General features: G+C 43.3%; 1 pseudogene; it reads right to left on the reverse strand.

The window, feature by feature from the left end:
• Positions 1-6,394: 6,394 nt before the first annotated feature.
• Positions 6,395-6,903, reverse strand: LOC110285915 (large ribosomal subunit protein uL23 pseudogene; annotated as a pseudogene).
• Positions 6,904-9,363: the final 2,460 nt, after the last annotated feature.

Consider the following 9,363-nt stretch of genomic DNA (forward strand, 5'->3'; position numbering starts at 1 on the left):
TCGGGGAGTTGAGTCCATTGATATTAAGAGATATTAAGGAAAAGTAATTGTTGTTTCCTGTTATTTTTGTTGTTAAAGTTGGCATTTTGTTCTTGTGGCTGTCTTCTTTTAGGTTTGTTGAGGGATTACCTTCTTGTTGTTTCTAGGGCGTGGTTCCTGTCCTTGTATTGGTTTTTTTCTGTTATTATCCTTTGAAGGGCTGGATTCGTGGAGAGATAATGTGTGAATTTGGTTTTGTCGTGGAATACTTTGGTTTCTCCATCTATGTTAATTGAGAGTTTGGCTGGGTATAGTAGCCTGGGCTGGAATTTGTGTTCTTTTAGTGTCTGTATAACATCCGTCCAGGATCTTCTGGCTTTCATAGTCCCTGGTGAAAAATCTGGTGTAATTCTGATAGGCTTGCCTTTATATGTTACTTGGCCTTTTTCTCTTACTGCTTTTAGTATTCTATCTTTATTTAGAGCATTTGTTGTTCTGATTATAATGTGTCGGGAGGTATTTCTTTTCTGGTCCAGTCTATTTGGAGTTCTGTAGGCTTCTTGTATGTTCATGGGCATCTTTCTTTAGATTTGGGAAGTTTTCTTCTATAATTTTGTTGAAGATGTTTGCTGGTCCTTTGAGTTGAAAATCTTCATTCTCATCCACTCCTATTATCCGTAGGTTTGGTCTTCTCATTGTGTCCTGTATTTCTTGGATGTTTTGAGTTAGGATCTTTTTGCATTTTACATTTTCCTTGATTGTTGTGCCGATGTTCTCTATGGAATCTTCTGCACCTGAGATTCTCTCTTCCATCTCTTGTATTCTGTTGCTGATGCTCGTATCTATGGTTCCAGATTTCTTTCCTAGGGTTTCTATCTCCAGTGTTGCCTCATTTTGGGTTTTCTTTATTGTGTCTACTTCCCTTTTTAGGTCTAGTATGGTTTTGTTCATTTCCATCATCTGTTTGGATGTGTTTTCCTGTTTTTCTGTAAGGACTTCTACCTGTTTGATTATGTTATCCTGTTTTTCTTTAAGGATTTGTAATTCTTTAGCAGTGTTCTCCTGCAATTCTTTAAGGGATTTTTGTGCTTCCTCTTTATTGTCTTCTGCCTGTTTAGCAGTGTTCTCCTGCATTTCTTTAAGTGTGTTATTAAAGTCCTTCTTGAAGTCCTCTATCATCATCAGAAGATATGCTTTTAAATCCGTGTCTAGCTTTTCCGGTGTGTTGGCGTGCCCTGGACTGGGCGAAGTGGGGGTGCTGGGTTCTGATGATGGTGAGTGGTCTTGGTTTCTGTTAGTAAGATTATTACGTTTACCTTTCGCCATCTGGTAATCTCTGGGGTTAGTTGTTATCGTTGTCACTGTTTAAAGATTGGAGCAGAAGCTGTGTTCCACTCACCAGCAGTCCCAAAATCCTGCGGCGGGGGTCGTGGGTAGCTGGCGGGTGTCAGGCAACCCTGCTCTCCCGCTACCCCGGCGCTGATCCGGCCGGATGAGGCCTGTGGCCCTACTCAGGCCGGTTTCTGCTTCCCTAACTAGTGCAGTCTCAGGTCCCGCGCAATTGGATTGGAGCAGAAGCTGTGCTCCACTCACCAGAAGTCTTAAGATCCTGTGGCGGGTGTTGTGGGTAGCTGGCGAGTGTCAGCCGACCCTGCGCCCCAGCTGCCCCTGTGCTTTTTTGACCGGAAGAGGCTTGTGGCCCTATGTAGGCCAGATTTCTCTCTCCCCAACCAGAGCAGTCTCAGGTCCCGCGTGATTGGACTGGAGCAGAAGCTGTGTTCCACTCACCAGCAGTCCCAAAATCCTGCGGCAGGGGTCGTGGGTAGCTGGCGGGTGTCAGGCAACCCTGCGCTCCAGCTACCCTGGCGCTGATCCGGCCGGATGAGGCCTGTGGCCCTACTCAGGCCGGTTTCTGCTTCCCTAACTAGTGCAGTCTCAGGTCCCGCGCAATTGGATTGGAGCAGAAGCTGTGCTCCACTCACCAGAAGTCTTAAGGTCCTGTGGCGGGTGTTGTGGGTAGCTGGCGAGTGTCAGCCGACCCTGCGCCCCAGCTCAATTTTTGGTTTCTTTAACAACTCAGGTGTGTCACATGTTTTTCTGGAAACTGTCTTGTAAGGAGGTGTCTTAGTTAGGGTTTTACTGCTGTGAACAGACACCATGACCAAGGCAAGTCTTATAAAAATCAACATTTAATTGGGGCTGGCTTACAGGTTCAGAGGTTCAGTCCATTATCATCAAGGTGGGAGCATGGCAGTATCCAGGCAGGCATGGCACAGGAGGAGCTGAGAGTTCTATGTCTTCATCCAAAGGCTGCTAGTGGAAGACTAACTTCCAGGGAACTAGGGTGAGGATCTTATACCCACACCCACAGTGGCACACCCATTCCAACCAGGTCACACCTATTCCAACAAGGCCACACCTTCAGATGGTGCCACTCCCTGGTCCAAGGATATACAAACCATCACAGGAGGCCTGTGATATTTTGCTGAAAACAGACACTTGAGAGGGCACATGATGTTTAGAACGGATATAAATGGAACCCCCAAAACAGTGAGAGGACAATATTGCATTGCTATGCTGTGCAATGCTTTGCTTCTGTGCTAATCTGAAGATCTCTTCATAGAGAGAAACCAACAAAGAACTTCTCTTGCTGCTTCCATTGAGTCAGGCTGATTTGGTGGAGCCTTGTGGTTTCTGCTGGATCTCGCAGCTGCTACTGATTTGTGTTTGGTGTTTGGTGTTGAACTGGACTACTGGTATCCTGACAATGAAGAGTAGATTTGCCCTTAGAACTACAAAGAAGAAGGAGGAGGAAGAGGAGGAGGAGGAGAAGAAGAAATAGAACTACTAAACAGGTCTACAAACTCCATTTCCTATTAACTTTCTTTCTCCTATACCTCTACTCAGTGGTCTAGAAGGGAAGCTGAAATATTTAAGAACTCTAAATAAAGTAGGTTTAGAGAGATCTAGGCCTACAGTGGTCAACTAGTGAGCCTCAGAAAAGCTTGTCTTCATTTCCATTTCCCCAGTGTTGCAATCATAAGCACATGCTACTGTGCCCAGCTTTTTTGTGTGGGTTCTGGGGAAATTGAACTCAGACTTATACGTTTTCAAGGCTAACAGTTTACTGACTGAACTATCCCTCTAGCTTACCAACTGTCTTTTTAATGCACTCAAACAAATTCCCCCCAACTCATATATGTACATATTTAGAAAAGGAACTTCTAGAGTTACAGTCTGTCAACCCTAACCACCCTACAGGTAAATATTCCAGAGGAAATGCCCTCTGTGATCTGTGGACTGGAGGAGGGGCACTTTGTTATGCATCTTGTCCACTGGGCAACTTCACAAATCAAATATTGGGTCTAATTTTTAAAACCACTTTCCTAACAATGGTTTTCCATTTAATTCCCCAGAGTTAATATGTAATGGTTTCCCTTAACAAATGACCTCCTTTAACTTCATTAGCTCATAATTAATTTGCTAGCATGTAACCAAGATAATTAACACTTCTGATTAGTGTTAGGCAAAATAGGAGTCTCTTTTTTTCATGGTTAAGGCAAACATTGATTAAAATCAGAGCTGTTTCTTAAATTTCCTTACAATTTAATTAAATGAAAGTGGTGATTGACAATTTGTAGCAGTGGTTTAAAAAACTAAATTGGAGGAGAGATGAATGGGTCTGACCACTGGGCAATTAATCACCAGCTCCTGTTAGATAATTTTACTTCCTTTACTTCAAATACAAAGATACGAAGCAAAAGAGTTGAGTGGCATCTGACTGTAGCAACCATTTTCATAAACATAACCTTTTGAGTGTTCCAACAAACAGTGGTCTACAAAGCCTTTCCCTCTGGTATCTTGTTTGGTTTCACACAGCTCTGTGATGGGGATAATGAAGAGGGACCAATCTTAGGAGCTTTTATGATGAGAATACAGCCCCAGAGAAGAACATAGAAGTATTGCTGATGCCAGAAACTGTGCTTCCTGCAGGCTGAGTCCTGCTCTCCATTCTCCTACAGGCTAAGACCAATGTCAGGTGATCCAAGCCTTCTTGCATCACTTTCAAGGACTTGCATGTCTCTCTAGGTCACCTACATACATTTTTAGAGTAGGACTGAAATAATCAAGTTGTCCAAGGCACAAAAATTAAAGAAGCCTTCACTGTCACAAGGTGACACTTAGGTGTTATACCCTGGGAAGCCAGGTGTGCATCACCTAGCTAACATGGGATTGAGACTCATCCATCAGGCCTGCACTAAGCATTTTGGTGCATCATTTCCTTTAATTCTCACAACAGTATTGGTGATGTGAATGTTGCCAGAAATTTTGTTCTTTGTTCAAGTTCATTTCCTAATGAGGAAAAGAGCTTAGAGGGATAACATACTTGTTCAAAGGCAAAACTGAAGGCGACAGTGTGAGCCAATGGTCTTCTACTCTTCCGACTGGGATACCTGGAAGCAGGATAGGGAAAGGAAATGGAGCACATTGCCTCACATGGCTTTGGAAGCATGACTTTAGTGTGGGTGATAAGGGTGAGATCTATAGAATGGAAGCCAAAGAACCTTCTTGAATCCCACAGGCAGGCAAGATCCTGCAGAGAACTGGCCTCTTGATATTCTCCTAGTCTTATAGACAGAATGTCATCAAGAGATTCTGCTTCTCTTTCTGGATTTTCTCATATGGAGTCTTTGCCCAAAGATAGAGGCAGATACAGTAGGCATACTCAGTGGAGTTGGGCTATGGCTCAGGTGTTGGGGTTCCAAGTTTTGGGGGTCAATGGGAGGACATTTTCTGGAAGGCCTTCTATAGTGTCTTCTCAATACCAGAGCACGGAAAGTTTGTTCTTTGCGAAGGAAATCTGGAGCAAGAGGTTAGAACTACAGAAGTAGAGAACCCTGGGGCTATGAACAGCACTCCAAGGACAGCCAGCCCAGAAACCAGTGTATAAGCAGGCACAATCCAGAATTGCAGCTGACCCAAGAAGCTGTGATCTATAATGTATACCCAGCTCCTTCCAGAAAGAACTGGTGGCATTTGCTAGGGGATTTGTAACTGTGGGTTTTGCTTTGATGATCTTAAGATTTAGGTGGTCCCTGGGGTTAAGTGGTCCTGAATTCAGACCATCTGTGAAGCAGCTTCTCATGGAGCAACTGCTCTCATCCTCACAGGCCTGCTGCACAGTCAGCTGCTTCTCTCTATGTGACAGATGGAGAGATAGGCTCTGAGGCAGAAGTGACTTGCCCAAGGCCCCACACCTCAGGGAAGGCAGGAGTGAAACTCAGAGCTGTTTGGTTGGAATTGCATCCAAGGCTTCATGGGAAGCAGATGGTGATAGTGTTGTCCATTTATTGTTCAAATCTCTTCCATGCCTGCAGTCATTTTAGGTATGACCCAATCCTGCAAATTACCCAGATGGCTCTAGCTACCCACTGTTCTCAGTCATATTTCCCGGGGAACAGTTCTATCCAAAACATGGGTCTTGGCTACTTTTGAATAGATTATCATCCATTATATAAAGGAAGGAGGGAATGGGATGAGAAGTAACCATCTGTATGCTTTATGCCTACCTTAGTCATAAAGATACTTACTTTTCATTCCTGCAAAAAAAAAAAGGGTTAGATTGTAGATTATGAAGACCCTTAGGAATATCACCCTGGAGCCTAACTATTTAGTTCTTGTGTTGGTTCTATCATTGGGAATTTATTGGTCAACTGAGGATGCCATACAAATACTGTAGATGCCCAAGGTCAAATGTAAGCAGAATTGGTTGCTTCTGAGGTCTCTGGCTTGCAGATGGCTGTCACCTTACTATGACTACACATGCTTTCTCTCTTGTTTCTTCCTCTTATTTAAGAAAAAATCATGTGTATGGGAAGTTTGCTTGTATGGATATCTGTATCATGTGTGTGCAGTGCTTGTAGAAGCCAGGAGAGGGCATTTGATCCATTGGGACCAGAATTACAGATAGTTACAGACTGCCATGTAGGTCCTGGGAACAGAACCTGGGTCCTCTGCAAGAGCAGCCGGTACTCTTAACTATGGAATAATTTCTCTAACTTCTCTTCCTTTTCTTTTAAGGAAACCAATCATATTGAGTTGGAACCTTACACTTACAACTTTATATAACCTAAATTATGTGTCTTGAATTGGCCACATTGGGGTTTAGAGCTTCAATAACAAATGACCTAAACAAAGAACCTCTCTAAATCTCAGTTGCTGTATCTGTTACATGATAATAATAAAAGCAACTAGTTGACTGGCATGGTGGCGCAAACCTGTGATCTCAGTACTCAGGAAATGTACGAGGAGGATCAGAAGTTTCAGGTCATTCTTGGTTACATAAAGAATTTGAGGCTAGGCTGGACTAAATGAGACCTTGCCTAATTTTTTTTTTTTTTTTGGTGAAAAAAAAAGTGTATATTTAGAATTAGCCATCTGGACTCAGTTTAGATGATCCCAATCTTGTTAGCAACATCTAGGGCATCATAATCAGGAGCCAAGCGAACATACATATGCCTTCTTCTCTCCGTCGGGCCTTATCAGGGTATTGACTTTGGCCACATCAATGTCATAGAGTTTCTTGACAGCCTGTTTGATCTGATGCTTGTTGGCCTTGACATCCACAATGAACACAAGAGTGTTGTTGTCCTCTATTTTCTTCATGGCTGACTCAGTGATCAGTGGGAATTTGATGATAGCGTAGTGGTCAAGCTTGTTTCTCCTGGGCGCACTCTTCCGAGGATATTTTGGCTGCCTCCGGAGCCGCAGGGTCTTGGGCCGCCGGAAGGTGGGTGACGTTCGGATCGTCTTCTTTTTGTGGCTGTGGACGCCTTTCAGCACCACCTTCTTAGCTTTCAAGGCCTTTGCTTTGGCTTCGGCTTTGGGAGGGGCAGGAGCTTCCTTCTTCGCTTTCGGCGCCATCTGGGCAAAAAGGCCTCATTTTTAAAAAGTGAGTGGTTTTTGTTGTTGTTGTTCTTGAGCGATTTAAAACCTCTTTCAAGTACACCAATGCACAACATACAGCAAGGACTCACTGTGCTAAGCATCATTGCCATTATCATCACCATCATTGTCATCCCACCTATCACCATCACCACCACTATCATCATCACAAGCACTGTTAATTATCATCATTGCCATCATCATTATGATTGCCACCATCATCACTACTACCATCATTATCAGTCACCAATATTGTCATCATCATCATCATCAGTCAGTAATATTGTAGTTATCACCAGGACATTGTTTTGATCAGTCTAAAGAATGAGCATGATCTATAGGGATGGTGGTTTCAGACCTCTGGCTCTGTTACTATTCATGATACCATGTTGCAGTCACAGAAGATAAAACTGCAAAGATTTTGACTTTGACACTCAAAGCTGATTTTACAAATGAAGAAGTACTGGAGGACCCGAGTTGGTGACTCAGCTAGAGTAAAAATGCTAGTATTTTTCTGTTCCTGTTCTATTGTCATTATGGCTGCTCAACCATTTCAGTGTTCAACAGAGCCAGAGAGTGCTTCTATCCCATCCCTGTTGGAGCCATGCATGAAGTATTTGAAAAATCCAATTTGTTTTTCCTCTCAGTGTTTTATGAACCGTTTCTTTTGTGTCTTAGCAGAGTGTCCATCATAGACTGGATGAATAAAAGTCATTAATTACAAAATCCTTATGCAAGGAACTCCAGCTCAGCTCCTCTCTCTAGCCGCAGTCTCTCAGCTCCTGCTCTGATAATGACATTGCAAGGATAGCCTAACATTTTCATTGCCTTATTCTGTCCATGAATTCGTATCTCCTCAGGAATCTGGATGGAAGCCCTAACTCACCAGACTTCAGTCAGAGAGGGGAATGATGATTCACTCGTTTTGACAGTATAATCTCTCTAGTTAGAAATATTCAGACTAAAAAGCAAAAACTCCAGTAAAGCCTGACATTGTTTCCACCACAACTTTCCCACTGTCTCTCTCCAACAGGACTCAGCTGTGGTCTGATATAGGGCATGATGTGCTGGGTGGGTGGGGGGCTAAACTCTGGCTCAGGATTTGCCAGAGTCTCTCCCTTGCCAAGGATTGCTTTACGATTGGACATGTGACCCATTTCTGGCCAATGGCACTTTGAAGATCTTGATTTAGATGAGAAAGTATCTCTCTCCATGTCAGGGGTGCAAGTGTTTTGTGAGGAATGATGCCTGCAACATTAATCTTAAAACCAGGGAAGCAAGAGTGGTGAGATAAGCTCCCAGGGAGGCCCTATATCATGGAGATGTGATCCCTATCTGAGTCTCCAGCTCTCATGCTTGTTATGTTAGACATGTGCTAGTCTGTTTCATCATGGGTATGAACAAATACATATAGGAACAATATAAATTAGGGAAGACTTATTTTGATTGATTTTTTTAAAGAGTTCATTTTTTGGTTGCTTGGCCCCGTGCACTTGGTCAAAACATCATGGTAGCAGAACTGTATGGTAGAGGATCTTCTTTACAACCTCCAAAGTCAGTCTCCTAGTAACCCACCTCCTTCAGCTGCACCTCACCTCCTAAAGTCTCCACCACCTTCCCGGAAGAAGTTTTCAATACTCAAGACAGTGGGGACATTTAATATTCAATTAGATAACTTCCAGGTTTTAGTTTATATGTAGGGGCTGGAGAGATGGTTAAGAGCACTGGCTGCTCTTCCAGAGGACCTAGATTAAATTTCCAGAGCCCATATGTCAGCTCACAATTGTCTATAAGTGCAGTTCCAGGGGATCTGATACCCTCTTGTGGCCTCTGTGGGGACCAGGCATACAAATGGTCCATGAAACAAATGCAGGCAAACCACCTATACATATAGAAAAGTGTGTGTGTGTGTGTGTGTGTGTATACCTGTATGAATTTATGTCTACTACATGTGTGAAGGGCCAGAAGAGGCTGTCAGATCCCCAGAAACTAGAGTTACAGGTGGTTGTCAGCTGCCTGATTGTGTTCGGGGAACAGAACTCAAGTTCTCTGCAAGAGCAGAAATCACTCTTAACTACTGATCCATCTCTTCATTTCTGACACCTTCCAGTTTAAGGCAGGTATTTTGGGATGCTACTTACTTCCCAAGCTCAGATTCCCAGCCATCATGGGCCAGTGGCCGAAGCAGAGGTGACCAAAGGTCTTACAGCCCTGTACTAGCCTGTTCTTCTTGGAGACAAGTACTATGGTAGGGATGCCTTTTGGGTTGTTCTGATGTCCTCTTCCTTTAATAACTCTCAAAAGCAATTTTTGGAGAATAACACTTTTTTTTAACAGCATTTTGTGTAGATGTGGGTGCATGCATGTGGAGGCCAGAGGACAACTTATGAGGAGTTAGTTCTTTCCTTCCATAATATGGATTCCAGGGATCAAAGTGAA

This window comes from Mus caroli, unplaced genomic scaffold, assembly GCF_978045245.1.
Source record: "Mus caroli unplaced genomic scaffold, Mus_caroli_1 scaffold_20, whole genome shotgun sequence".
In the NCBI taxonomy this organism is placed as follows: Eukaryota; Metazoa; Chordata; class Mammalia; order Rodentia; family Muridae; genus Mus; species Mus caroli.